The sequence below is a fragment of the Puma concolor genome, chromosome C2 (genome assembly GCF_028749965.1).
Source record: "Puma concolor isolate L17-30 chromosome C2, mPumCon1.1.hap2, whole genome shotgun sequence".
Lineage (NCBI taxonomy): Eukaryota > Metazoa > Chordata > Mammalia > Carnivora > Felidae > Puma > Puma concolor.
In genome coordinates, this window is record NC_141675.1 from 18,985,980 (window position 1) to 19,000,166 (window position 14,187).

The 14,187-nt window shown below is 37.8% G+C and overlaps 1 protein-coding gene, 1 long non-coding RNA gene and 1 other non-coding gene across 7 annotated transcripts in view; 2 read left to right on the forward strand and 1 right to left on the reverse strand.

Annotated features, from left to right (window-relative positions):
- The window catches only part of LOC147577125 (uncharacterized), an 83,670-nt gene extending 78,821 nt beyond the window's left edge, over positions 1-4,849 (forward strand). The window contains exon 4 of the long non-coding RNA XR_015240543.1: positions 4,782-4,849. This is a non-coding gene — a long non-coding RNA (uncharacterized LOC147577125). The remainder of the gene's footprint in view (positions 1-4,781) is intronic.
- Positions 1-14,187, reverse strand: part of UBE2E2 (ubiquitin conjugating enzyme E2 E2) — a 386,977-nt gene that overhangs the window by 110,524 nt on the left and 262,266 nt on the right. The gene's annotated exons all lie outside the window — the stretch shown is intronic.
- LOC112850547 (U6 spliceosomal RNA) lies at positions 4,770-4,872 on the forward strand. The gene has a single exon (XR_003222670.1). It is a non-coding gene; the product is annotated as a U6 spliceosomal RNA (small nuclear RNA).

Genomic DNA, 14,187 nt, shown 5'->3' on the forward strand with positions numbered 1-14,187 from the left:
AGAATAGCATCTGAAGGGATAGAAATGTTAAAGCTGAAACAAAAGGTTGAGAATAGAATAGATTACAGGAAAACCCTATCTCCTTTGAATCTGTCAAGTGCTTATGCCAGCTGGGATTCTTCTTTGCTTTTGATGGATTTAATTTTCCTCTGGGAACCCAAATCTAATGTAGCTGTCATATTTATGTGTTAAGATCACTAAACAGTCATTGATATTTTATATACTTGCTAATACGTTGTTAATGCCTAATACTATATTCAAACCAAAGAGTAACCTCTTTATCTGAATGGTTGGAAACGATTATCTGTTTCTAGACCTCCGGCAAAGGGCAGGACATCCCCCTAAATCAAAGAGGGCAGTTCCCCCTCATTAGTGACTTTAAAGTATGTGTTTTTAATACTTCAAATTAGGAAGCTTTTCTTGTACTTAAGTTTATTTTGCTAAATTTAAGGTCTTTTTCTCTACCTCTGTTCATAAAGCCATTATTGTCAATGCCCTTCTCATAGTAACCTTTCAATTACTAGGAGGTACGCAGGTAAAAATTGTTTTTCTGTACTAAGCAATTTTATGGCTTTTAAAATGGCTTTAGTTTTCACTTTTATGCTTCTTTTAATTCTCTGAATGAACTTCTCTAATTTCTGATATATCTAACCTAGAGATGACTCTTTGTATAGAGGAGGTAAAAGATGATCAAAAGATGCTCACAACTGGATTTGCCATTTTAGTACAGACCAGCTTCTCATTTGGGAGAACAAGAATACTATTTTTTTTTTGTTATATTAATATTTTCCTGTATCACATCAATTTTTGATATAAGAAAACTAACTGCTGGTTTATTAACTGCTGGGACTAAACATCTTAACAGTCCTATTTGTAATTAATCACCACTGGAAACAGTTCTCATTACTCCTGTTTCTTTTGAACATCACTATACCCTTGCCAACACCTTCCAGCTGTCAGGTACTTGTTTAAATTTCCTTTGGTGTTCAGTCTATTGTATTCTTCTCACAGTTAGCCATTCTGTAACACTTGGTTTCACTCCAGCCCCAGCAAAATAAATGATCCCTACCCCTGGTTTCCCATAGGCCATGACTTCTGTCTCCATTACAGCACTTATACTAGGTAATTTTGCCGCCTGCCTTTAGTGGAATGGAGTCTCCTGGGGGCAGGCATTATGTCTTACTCATCTGTATACCCTAGTCAGCTGCCATGGTGTCTGGAACACAGCAGATACTCAATGTTTTTTGATTCTACGTGAATTCACAAAGAATTGGCACTTGTAACAGTGCCGACTGAGGAGGGAGTAGATACTGAATAAACATAGGATTAGCTTTTGGGGGGGATTATTTTATTTTAAACCTTTTAATTTTAAAAGTTATAAATTTATAGAAACATTGCAAAGATGGTATGGAGTCCTCATATACCCGATAGCCAGTTTCCTCTATTATTAATATTTTACAGTAGTATGGTACATTTGTCACAGTTAATGAGCCAATACAGGTATGTTACTATTATTAGAGTCCTTAGTTTATTGAGATTTCCTTAGTTTTTTATCTAATATCCGTTTTTTGTTTCAGGATTCCATATTATTTAGTAGTTGTGCCTTTTCATAATGCTCCATTCTTTAAAAACATTTTTTTTTAATGTTTATTTATTTTTGAGGGAGAGAGACAGACAGACAGACAGACAGAGTGTGAGCAGGGGAGGGGCAGAAAGAGAGGGAGACACAGAATCTGAAGCAGGCTCCAGGCTCTGAGCTGTTAGCACAGAGCCCGAAGCAGGGCTCGAATTCATGAGCCGTGAGATGATGGCCTGAGCTGAAGTCAGACGCTTAACTGACTGAGCCACCAGGCGCCCCAATGCTCCATTCTTTTTTAAAAAACACAGTCTTGGGGCGCCTGGGTAGCGCAGTCGGTTAAGCGTCCGACTTCAGCCAGGTCACGATCTCGCGGTCCGTGAGTTCGAGCCCCGCGTCGGGCTCTGGGCTGATGGCTCGGAGCCTGGAGCCTGTTTCTGATTCTGTGTCTCCCTCTCTCTCTGCCCCTCCCCCGTTCATGCTCTGTCTCTCTCTGTCCCAAAAATAAAATTAAAAACGTTGAAAAAAAAAAATTTAAAAAACACAGTCATACCTCATTTTATTATACCTTGTTTTATTGCACTTTGCAGATACTGCGTTTAAATTTAAGGTTTGTGGTGACTCTGAGTCACAGGTCTGTCAGCACCATTTTTTCCAATAGCATGTGCACACTTTGTGTCTGTAAGTCATGCCTTGGTAATTCTCACAATATATCAAGCTTTCCTATTATTATTATATTTGTTACAGTGATCAGTGTTCTTTGATGTTACTATTGTAACTGTTTTGAGGCACCATGACCACACCCATATGAGACAACAAATTCAACTGATAAATACTGTGCGTGTTGTGATTGGTCTACTGAATGGCCATTCCCTGCCTCTCTCCCTCGCCTTTGGCCTCCCTATTCCCTGAGACACAACAGTGATAAAATCAGGCCAATTAATAACCCTACGATGGCCTCTACGTGTTCACATGAAAGGAAGAGTTACATGTTCCTTTAAAAGCTGGAAATGATTAAGCTTAGTAAGGAAGGCATGTCAAAAGCTGAGATAGGCTGAAAGCCAGGCTTCTTGCAGAAAACAGCCAAGTTGTAAATACAAAAAAAAGTTTTTAAAGGAAATTGAAAGTGCTGGTCCGGTCAACACATGAATGATGACAAAGCAAAACAGCTTCATTGCTAATATGGAGAAAGTTTTAGTGGTCCAGAAAGCAGATTAAAGCGGCCACAACCTTCCATTAAGCCAAAGCCTAATCCAGAGCAAGGCCCTAACTGTCTTCAATGAGAGAAGGGAGAAGGCTGCAGAAGAAAAGTTGATTGCTAGCAGAGGTTTGTGTACAAGGTGTAAGGAAAGAGGCCAACTCCATAACATGAAAGTGTGAAGTAAAGCAGCAAGTTGTTCACGCAGAAGCTGCAGCAAGTGATCCAGAAGGTGTAGCTCAGATCATTAACGAAGATGGCTATACTAACAACAGATTTTCAATGTAGAACAAACAGCCTTACACTAGAAGATGCCATCTTAGACTTTCATAGCTGGAGAGGAAAAGTCAATGCCCACCTTCAAAGATTCATAGGATAGGCTGACTCTTTTGTCAGTGGCTAATGCAGTTGGTGACTTTAAGTTAAAGCCAAAATTCACTGACCATTCCAAAAATCCTAGGGCTCTCATGAATTATGTTAAATCTACTCTGCCTGTGCTCTATAAATGGAACAACAAAGCCTGGATGACAGCTCATCTATTTACAACATGTTTTACTGAGTATTTTAAGTCTACTGCTGAGACCTACTATTTGGGAAAAAACAATTCCTTTCAAAATATTATTGCTCATTGACAATGCACCTGGTCACATAAGAGCTCTGATGGAGATTTCCAACAAGATTAATGCTACTTTCATTACTGCTAACACAACATCCATTCTGTAACTCATGAATCAAGGAATCATTTTGACTTTCAAGTCTTATCATTTAAGAAACATATTTTGTGGGGTGCCTGGATGGCTTAGTTGTTTAAGTATCTGACTTCTGCTCAGGTAATGCTCTCATGGTTCATGAGTTTGAGCCCCATATCGGGCTCTCTGCTGTCAGCACAGAGCCTGCTTCAGATCCTCTGTCCCCCTTTCTCTGTGCCCCTTCCACCTTGCTCTTTCTTTCTCAAAAAAGTACATTTTGTAAGGTTACAGCTACCATAGATAATGATTTCTCTGAGGGATCTGGGCAAAGTACATTGAGAACTTTCTGGAAAGAATTCACCATTCTAGATGCCATTAAGAATATTCATGATTCATGGGAAGAGATCAAAATGTCAACATGAACAAGATAACCGTCATGGATGACTTTGAGGGGTTCAAGACTTCAGTGGAGGAAGTAACTGCACATATGGTGGACATAGCAAGAGAACTAGAATTAGAAGTGGAGCCTGAAGGTGCGACTGAATTGTGATAATCTCATGATAAAACTTTTAACAGATAATGAGTTACCTTATGGGTAAGCAAAGAAAGTAGTTTCTTGACATGAGTTTACTCTTGGTGAAGATGGTGGGAACACTGTTGAAATGGTAACAAAGGATTTAGAGCATCACACATAAACTTAGTTGATAAGCAGCAGCAGCGTTTGAGGGGATTGACTCCAATTTTGAAAGAAATTCTCCTGTGGGTAGAACGCTATCAGCCAGCAATGCATGCTGCAGAGAAATTGTTTGTGAAAGGAAGAGTCAATTAATGTAGCAAACTTCATTGTCTTACTTTAAGAAATTGCCAAGTCACCCCAACCTTCAGTAACCGCCATCCTCATCAGTCAGCAGCCATCAAGGCAAGACCCTCCACCAGCAAAAAGATCAACTTGCTGAATGTGCAGATGATGGTTAGCATTTTTTAAGCAATAAAGTATCTTTCAGTTAAGGTACATACATTCGGGTTTCTTTTTCAGACATAATGTTACTGCTTACTTAATAGACTACAATACAGTGTAAACATAACTTGTATATGCATTGGGAAATTTAGAAATTAATTTGACTCACTCTATTGTATTATTGGCTTATTGCAGTGGTCTGAAACCAAACCCAGAGTATCTTGGAGCTATGCTTGTAATAAAAACTTAAGCAGAGAAACTGAGAGAGGTGTTATGGAATACTTGGTACTATCTTTGCAACTTTTCTGTAAATTTAAAGTTATTGCAAAATAAAAAGTTAACTTGTGCTTGCTTCAGCAGCAGATGCATGAAGACTGGAACCATATAGAGAAAATTTGCACGGCCCCTGCACAAGGATGACACACGAGGTCATGAAGCCTTCTGTATTAAAAAAATAAAAAAATAAAAACTGACACTGAAAACAATAAAAGCAATATCTTGAGTTTCCTTAAAAAAATTTCTATGTACAAATGTTCAGCTTGCACATGTTTAAATTTTAAATGTAAGTCTATGATGACTCATCTCTCTATATGGAAGTTTTCCCCAAATAGTGCCAAATGCTTTACCTTAGCTACATTCTAGTTTCATTAATCACCCTGGTAATATGACAGTGCTCATGAAAAATATTAATAAAATATCAACATTTAAAATTACTTGCATTCTGGGGAGGAGAGGCATAGGGAGAGGTGACGGTGGGGATATTTCAACTGGATCTGCTCTGTAACTCAAGTTTAAGTGTATCAATTCAGTATGCTTGATCCTTTGCTCCCCAGACGCTCAACCTCTCCATGTATATTATTATTTATAATGTTACTAAGCTCAGTGAAAATGGATATACAGTAAAAGAAAAGTTAGCTGGCATGCCAATGACTACTTTCCAGTGTATGAGATCATGATATATAAGGAATCCAAAGTACCTTCTCAAAGCCATCGCCCCTTTATCCAAAGACTATGGATAGGCTGCGTCATTCAAGATTTTGTTTGAAGCAAATATGCCAATCGAATACTCCACAGCAATGATACAAATTCCTCCGAAATAGTTAAGATATGCTCAATGGTCACTTATCAGTTTGGTAGGCTTCCACACTCCAAACTGTCCAGATATCCATCCCTGTAACTTCCTGTAAGCAAGAGTGGAGGCAGTACCAGAGCTCCAATGGAACTACTGATAGCTAGTAAAGCCACTTCTTAACATTGTAGTCCCAAACTTTCCTTGTTAGATCTGTCTATCAAATGTCTATCCATGAAGATATAAAGGAGGTCAGTACGGAATGGAAGCTGGTAACAATAAAAGTATTTGAGCAACAGTTAGTTGTTCCCTCATACCTTCACATTTGACCATATGTGTGTATGTATGTGTGTGTGTGTGTGTGTGTGTGTGTGTGTATACATACAGAGAGAGAGAGAGAGAGAGAGAGAGAGAGAGAGAGAGAGAGAGAAGGAGAGAGAAGGAAGCGGGAGAGAAAAGAAACATGAAAAATTAGGAGTAGAAGATAGGTTTGAGACCAATAAAATGTGACAGGGTAGATTTACAATTTACAATTCTTAAAAAAATTTTTTTTTGTTTATTTCTGAGAGAGAGAGAGAGAGAGAGAGCAAGTGAGCGAGCACGGGGCAGAGAGAGAGGGAGACACAGAATCTGAAGCAGGCTCCAGGCTCTGAGCTGTCAGCACAGGGCCCGATGCGGGGCTCGAACTCATGAACCAGGAGATCACGACCTGAGGCAAAGTCGGACGCTTAACCAACTGAGCCACCCAGGTGCCCCTATTATTCTATTTTTAAAAGCTGGAAGAATTGAATTCTCTTGTCCTACTCCAGTTCAAGCCCTGATACATATAAAATCCAATTTTGTTTAAATAAAATAAATTGTGTAACATATAAAAGCAGAGCAGCTATTCAACAACTACCTGAAAAAGCAGAGCAGGATTGTAGGGTGGAGGCAAAAAAAAAAAAAAAAAAAATGATTGACAACTACCCGGCTGTAGGATTCTTCTATTATTGAATGGACACCAAAACAGAGAACGTCAGCTTTATGTTCCTGAAAGGTAATATAACTATCAAACTGCTGGCTAAATATTAAGAGGACAACTATTATGCTATTTCGCAGGCATGTTTGACTTCCTTGAACTGCCCTCCAGCAAACAGTCAGAGGTTTTTTGTCCCAAGTGAGTCACTTTCTCACTCTTGCTTCTGACTCCAACAACCTGCTTGGGGCACAGTCTACTCCACATCGATACGTGTGATTTTTCTTACATTGGATGATGAATATTCTTCATTTACAGAGGGTTTTATTTTTTAAATCCGAGGAATGAGATCTTCATGAATATAAAAGAATAACTATACTATAAAGCTCTTCTCCTTTTCTTTTTCCCAAAAAGGCTGTGGTAGATCAAAATATACAATCTGCAAACTGTCATGTACAATCTCAGTTTACCACAGAGTAACTAAAACATCTCCAACAGATTTGATTTACATTTAGTTTAGTGTACCATGATTTCCTCTTTAAAAAAGTATTTTACTCTCTATTAACATGAGGAAAAGCTCAAAATATGTCAAATAAAAAGGGAAAAATGATGTAAAATTAAATCAATTTACTTGTTTATTTATTCACGCATTCAACAAACATATTCTAAGCTCCATCTATGTGTCGGTCACATAGGTAATGTGTATTTAGTACTGAACAAATCCAAACTCCTTAAGTTCACGGACTTTATATCCTGGTGAGGAGAAGATAACACTAAGCAAATAGAGTAAATACACAGTTTGTCTGACAAGAACTATGGTGAACAATAAAAAAAAGGGTTGGTAAAGGCAGTGATTCCAAATTATTTTTAAAAACAAAACAAAAACTAGACCACGTATGTGGAACATTTAGGTATTACTTTATGACATTTATCAACTTCTGTAAGTTGTATTTTTCCACTCCAAAAACAATCATGTAAAAGCTCCTAAAAATATATTAGCACACGACAGTCTGTTTTCTCTGTGAAGTGTAATATTATTTTAACGTTCACAGCTGGCTAGGGATTTGTAAAATATCAAAAGAAAGGGCCCCAATTCATGTCAGATTTCTATTTTAGGCTAACAATTTATTCACTGCAAATACAATTACATTGTTTATGACCAGAACGTGCTAAATATTCACAATGTAATTTTTTAAATTATAATTTTGTTAATGATTACATCTCTTCAGCTGCACATTAAAATAAAGACAGATAATGTCTTTTTTAAATAAGATTTTTCTTTTCCTTTCTTTTTTTATTATTTTCAGAGTGAGAGCATGTGTGAGAGCAAGTAGCAGAGGAGCAGAGAGAGAGAGGAAGGGAGAGAGAATCCCAAGCACTAAAAGTACAGAGCCTGACACAGGGCTCAAACTCACAAACCGTAAGATCATGACCTGAGCCAAAATCAAGAGTCAGATGCTTAACTGACTGAGCCACCGAGGCACCCCAAGACAGAAAATGTTTTTAGCAAGAGAAACAATAAGGAATTTAACCCAAATTCCAGAGTGAAATGATAAACTCTGGAAGTTATCAATGTCAGCACATTCCAATTTGGTTATTCCTATAACTTTATGTACGACGCAGGTAGCAGCAACTCAGAGTACACATGGATGTATTATAACAAGGAATAGCTTGTTAAACATTGAACATAGTAGAATAAAAATCACATGGTTTAGATTCATTAAATTTAAGTTGTGGGTCAATATCTTTTAGTACTTTTCTACTACTAATTTCATAAATCTTATGGTATATCAAGTATAATAATTACATTCAATGTCTTTGCTCAAAGAAACACTGTCAGTATTAAGAAAATAACTGAGCTGTCAGAACACCAACATTATTTTTTAAATTTCAAAAACAGCAACAAACAAGAACCTCAGGGACAGGTCATAAGCCCCCTGGGTAGCAGACAGAAAAGCAAACCAATATTGATAAAAATATGTTGGATAAAGGAACAAAAATCCACTTTACAAAGAAAATTTGTTTGCTGGGTTATTTAGGGAATGCAAACAACAATATGGAAAGGAAAGGAAGAGGCCTGTGAGCTTCAGTTCAACTATAGTTCAACTATAAAATAGTTGATAACTCATATAGTGAATGGGAATCCTTGGGTACCCCACGCTTCTGATTTGGTTGGTAGTAGTCCATTTCTAAAGCCTCCAAAGTGACCACAGATAAAACAACCCTCTAATTTTAAATTTAGACTCTTACGTAGATGGCAAATGACAGATCAACTCATGCATGTTTAAAAAGACTCAGTTTGTTGTAGACACATTAAAAGTAGCCACTGACTTACTTCTAATGCCCAGCTTGCCCACTCAGCGATCTTGTATGGCAATTAAGGTAAGTAAGCAGTTGAGAAGGGTCTATGTTTTGTTAGTAATGATATTATCACATATAAGCATATTTCTCTTCGAGTAAACATACATAAATGTGTTCTTCCTTTTATTAAAACAGTCTCAATGCCAGGAAAAAAATGAAAGACCTTCTACGTTTGTAAACTTGGCTCTCATGGATTTCAAGACAGTTGCATTTTTAACTGAAAAATCCAGCACAAAACAATTGAGATCTGTTTCCGTTTCATGGTTAATCATGCTTTAAAAATAAACTCCTGAAAAAGTTCAAACTCATATCTTGGCAGGTTCCTGCTTCTCCATAAACCCTAACTGATTTAAGTTTTGAGTTATTGATTTGAATTTTAAGGAATTTATTTTATCCAATTAAACTATGCCATATATTAATAATGAACTTACAAATTACAGAAGAGAAATATATTAAGAACTGAAATGTTGCTGAAGGACTTCACTTAGAAAAATGGTTTCAGACACAGCAGCTCTGAGAATGCTTACTTTCAGGGAGTAGGAACAGTGAAACTAGAAGCATACCAAGAACAGGAAACTCTAGATGAGATCCTGATAGGTTTGATTGGCATTTGTGATACTGTAACGGAGATATCAAGAGGGCTTGAAAAATATCAGTTCTCTGAGCAAAGCAGTGATGAGTGGATAAAAATATACCTACCTGTGATGATAAAGTAAAGGCAAGGAAACAAAGATAATTATCACACTACTCCCAAGAAGGAATGTTATGGGAAGGAGAGACCAGAGGCTGATATGGACCAGAAAGGGACCAAACAGTGAGAAAGACACTGAGCAGAGAACCCAGATTCAATCTCAAAATGGGTGGTCACCAAGATGATGAAAGAGAATACCCAAAAAATACATACACTCAGTAGTGTTAGGGAGATTTTAAGTGTTATCACTCCCCCTTTTTTAACTTGTTGCCAGCATTCATGAACATTAAAATTCTGTTTCTCTGCGTATAAGTAACAAAGGTAGATTTAGAAGCTATTTGTATCAGTGGTAGGATAATTAACAACGATGTTAACTGGAATTTTAGGCATTACATCTAGAAAACAAAAAATAGTAAGATAATGTTTTGCATTCCCAAGTTGCCTACCAGATAAATTTGTGGGCCTTCTGGGGTTTAGCCACCTGTTCTTAGGCAACATTTAAGTACAAATGTATTTTTATAATAAAGGTCATTGGATTTTTTTCTCATTTATTCATTATAATTAATTCAAAGTCACTGTAACCAGATGTAAAGATAAGAACTACACACACAACCTTCAGAAAGAAGGAAAAAGAAAATCTTTTCCCAGTCTCTAAAGGAAAAAAAGAAAACTTTCCTAGGAGTTATCACAGAATTACTGAAGGTAATTCTTTTCAAACATTTAAAACTTTGGGAAATCTGTGTTTCCTTAACTCAGTATGCTGGAAAAGGGCTATTCTATTTATTGCAAAGGTTCAAGAGAGTTTATATATTTAATTTTTCAGAGGGCTAAAATCTCACCAATTAGATAAGGATATGGTATGGATCCCAAAAGCTAGTTGTATCCTAGCTTTAGTTCCACTGCAGTGAACTTATTATTATGACTAAGCAGGGTATATTAATTCATCCATCCAAAGAAAATGCAGATGCTAGATCCTGGGGGCATGGTGGTAAGGCACAGCTGCTCTTCTCGAGTTTTACCATTTAAGGGGAGAAGACAGACAAGTTAAGGGACAATTACAGTGTATTATGATGAATGTGGTCTGTATTAGGAATAAGTACAGAGTGCTTATGGAAGTAAAGAGGAAAGGCTCCTCAACCAAGCTGTGAGAGAGGAGATCTGAAAGATTCAAGGAAGTTACCCACGAGTAGGGGAGAGTGGAAGAAAGGGCGGGGAAAGAAAAGGCAGGTACGGGAAGAGCACAGGCCAGGAGGCAACAGAGAAGAGGGTTTCTTTCAGAAAACTAGGCACCATGCGGTGCTGCGGCAAAGCGTGAGGCAGGAAAGGTAAGCAGGGCCAGATCAAGAAAGCACCTTTTATGCGGTACTAGAATGGATTTGTCCTGAGGACAATGGAATCACAAATAAGTTTCAGAAAGAGAAGTGAACATGAACATATTTTCATTTTAGAAACATCAGTCTGACAGCAGTGAGGAAGGGGCTGAGACTGGGGACATGAGACCAGTTAGGAGGCTTTATGGTATTCAGGTTGAAGATGATGGTGGTAATGAAGTCTGAATTCTGGAGCCGAGACACAAAAGGAGTATGTTGAATCTGAAGGACCCGTAGGATGTCCAGGTGCAGATGCCCAGCCAGCTATGAAATTTAGGTGAAACAGCTGCTGCAGAATAGATTTGTGAGAAAGCAGTAAACAGTGCACCTTCAGAGGCCCAGGAGTACAACACGTTATATGAGAACCAGCAGTGAGAATGGTGAGAAATTAAAAGGGTGTTCTAATGAGAAACAGTCACTGACATTTAAAAGTATGGGCATTAGATGAGGTGACTGAGAAAGAGCAACCAAATAAGGAAACTCCAGAGAGCATGGCATCACAGAGGCCAAGAGAGAGGAAAGCACTTGAAGGGGGATAAAGAAGTCAACTGTAACATACTGCAGAATGGGAGAGAAAATGACATTGAGAATGGTCCATGAGTTTGAGTAAAAACTGATGTTCCTGACTTTGGGAAGAACAGTTTAAGTGAGACTACTGGCATTGTGGATTGTGGATTAAGGAATGCACAATATAAGAGATTAAAAGAAAGACACTGTGTTTCTCTTTCTGGAAGTCTGGATGGGAAGGGGCAGCAAGGAATGTGGCCTGAAGAGGAGGCAAGAGGGGGTGGAATACGAAGTAGGCAGGCAAGAGGGATGACGAAATCACCGACAGAAGCACTGAAACCTCTTCTACTGTGATAGGAAGGTAGGAGAAGAGGAGGAAGGAAGACGGGAGACTGAGGTTTTAGCACAATGTTAGTACCACACATATGGAAACAGCAGTTTGAGCCTAGACTGCCACCTTGGTTGTGTCATCACGGGTAAATCTGACTGTATAAATCAAAACTTTTCTGGTCCTCAGTTCACTCTCATAAAGATGAGGATATGGTGCATTAGATACCCTCTAAAGCCCCTTCAGTAATAAAGTCCATAATAACGGGTCATAATCGCATGAGGGTTTTTGCTTGTTTTTGTGATAGAAGGCTATAAAAAATGAACTAATATGTACAGAAATGGACTTACTTACGTCTGATATCTACACAGGCCCCTTGGCGAAGAGAACTCTGAATCAAATTTACATTGTAAAGTAAAAACCAGAATCACTGTGGCTCAGGCATGTAATAGAAATGTTCAGTCTGGCCCAGTGTGCCCAACCAGAAAACTGAAGCCAGGCTGGTGCTTCTTTTGACCCCTGGAGATAATCAGTAAAGACCATGTAAAGCATTCAGAAAAACTAAAGTTCTTTCTACTAAAGTATTTGAATAAAATCAAATTAAGAGATCACTTCCAGTATAAAATTTTAAAATTTCCTTTTTATCATTTTCATTTAAATACAACAAAAGTTTATTTCTAGCTCAAGCTATTTTCAACATATGTTGACAGAATGGGGAAAAGGCCCTCTCTTCCTACGAATTTAGAGACTCCATATCCTTCCATTTAAATCGGAAGTTCTAGGGGCCCCTGGGTGGCTCAGTCGGTTAAGCTGCTGACTTGATTTCAGCTCAGGTCATGATCTCACAGTCTTGAGACTGAGCCCCTCATCAGACTCCTGCTTAAGATTCTCTCTCTCTTCCTCTGTCCCTCTCCTCTGCCTGTGCATGCACTCTCTCTCAAAATAAGTAAATAAATTTTAAATCAGAAGGTCTTAACCTCTTTTTTGCTCAAGGACTCATTTGGCAGTCTGCTGAAGCATATGGACCTCTTCTCAGAATGCTTTCAAATGCATCACATAAAATGCATAGTATTACAAAGGAAACATTATATTGAAATGTGGTTGCCAAAAATTTGGTGTCACAAATGTGATTCCTTATTAGATTCAATGACAAAATTTAATCCAATCTGGTAAATCTAATAATTATTTCTGTAATCTTGAAGCAGTGAGGCACAGATATTATTTTGAGATATTTGGAATAACAGTAACATGATTTCTATTGGTATCGCAAAATACTGTGCAAGAGCCTTTGCATCCAGCTGGCCAACTGGTGACGAGAACGTAGATGGTGTCCAGAAGTACTCTGTATTTCTGCCATCCCACCTCAGGGGCCAGAACTGAGGCACGTGGACCACTACCTAGTGCTAGGAAACAGCATTTCACCAGCTCTTACTCTGAAGTCTCTCCAGTTGTGTTTTTTGGGGGAATGTGGGAAGGGCTCTTGTCTGAAACTCATTCTCTAGTAGATTCTCCAGGAAGAGAATTCTTGGAGTAATCATAATCATTTGTCTGTGGTAGTTATACTTGAAGGGAAGTTTGGCTGGATAGAAAACTGGTTGCTCATGTGGGCACCTGGGTGGCTCAGTTGGTGAAGTGACGAACTTTGGCTCAGGTCATAATCTCATGGTCCTTGAGTTGGAACCCCGCACTGGGCTCTGTGCTAACAGCTCAGAACTTGGAGCTGGTTCAGATTCTCTGTGTCTCCCTCTCTCTGCCCACTCCCGCCTGCCCCTCTTTGCCACCCCCCCCCCCACCGGCTTGTGCTGTGTCTCTCTCTCTCTCAAAAATAAACATTAAAAAATTTTTTTAAGGAAAATCAGTTGCTCATGTTTTCCATCCTTGAGTATTTTAAATATGGAACACTTCACGGATTTTTCTTGAATCAACTAATTTTTCAATCTTTCAAATTCTGATTTATGTTTTCTTTTCTATCCTTCAGCATTAAAATTTTTTTTTTACTTTGTTTTAAAATAATTATTCTGCAGACTTTTGGGGGTATGTTTTCATTCCATTTCATTACTTTATTCTTTATTTTTTTCTTTAAAAATATCTTTGCTTAATTTTGTCTTTTTTTTTTTTTTTTTTTTTTTTTATGCAATGACCTTTTCTGTACGTTGAAAAGAAGAGTCCAGGATAGTTTTTCCAACTTCATGATTCTAGAACTCTCTCTAGATTTCACAAACTGATTTTTTAAAAAATGGCCTTCCACTTTGTGGGACTGCCTATGTTGTCATCACCTGCTTTATGTATTTATCTGTTTACTTATTTAATTTACTCATTTACTTACCATTCTTTTTCATTTATATTTAAGTTTCTTATAAAAAGAATTAAAAGCATTTTTTATGGTTTGCCATTTTTAACAGCTTTCTATATATTTTTTATTGAAGTATAGTTGACACACAATGTTACATTAGTTTCAGGTGTGCAACAGTGATTTCACAACTCT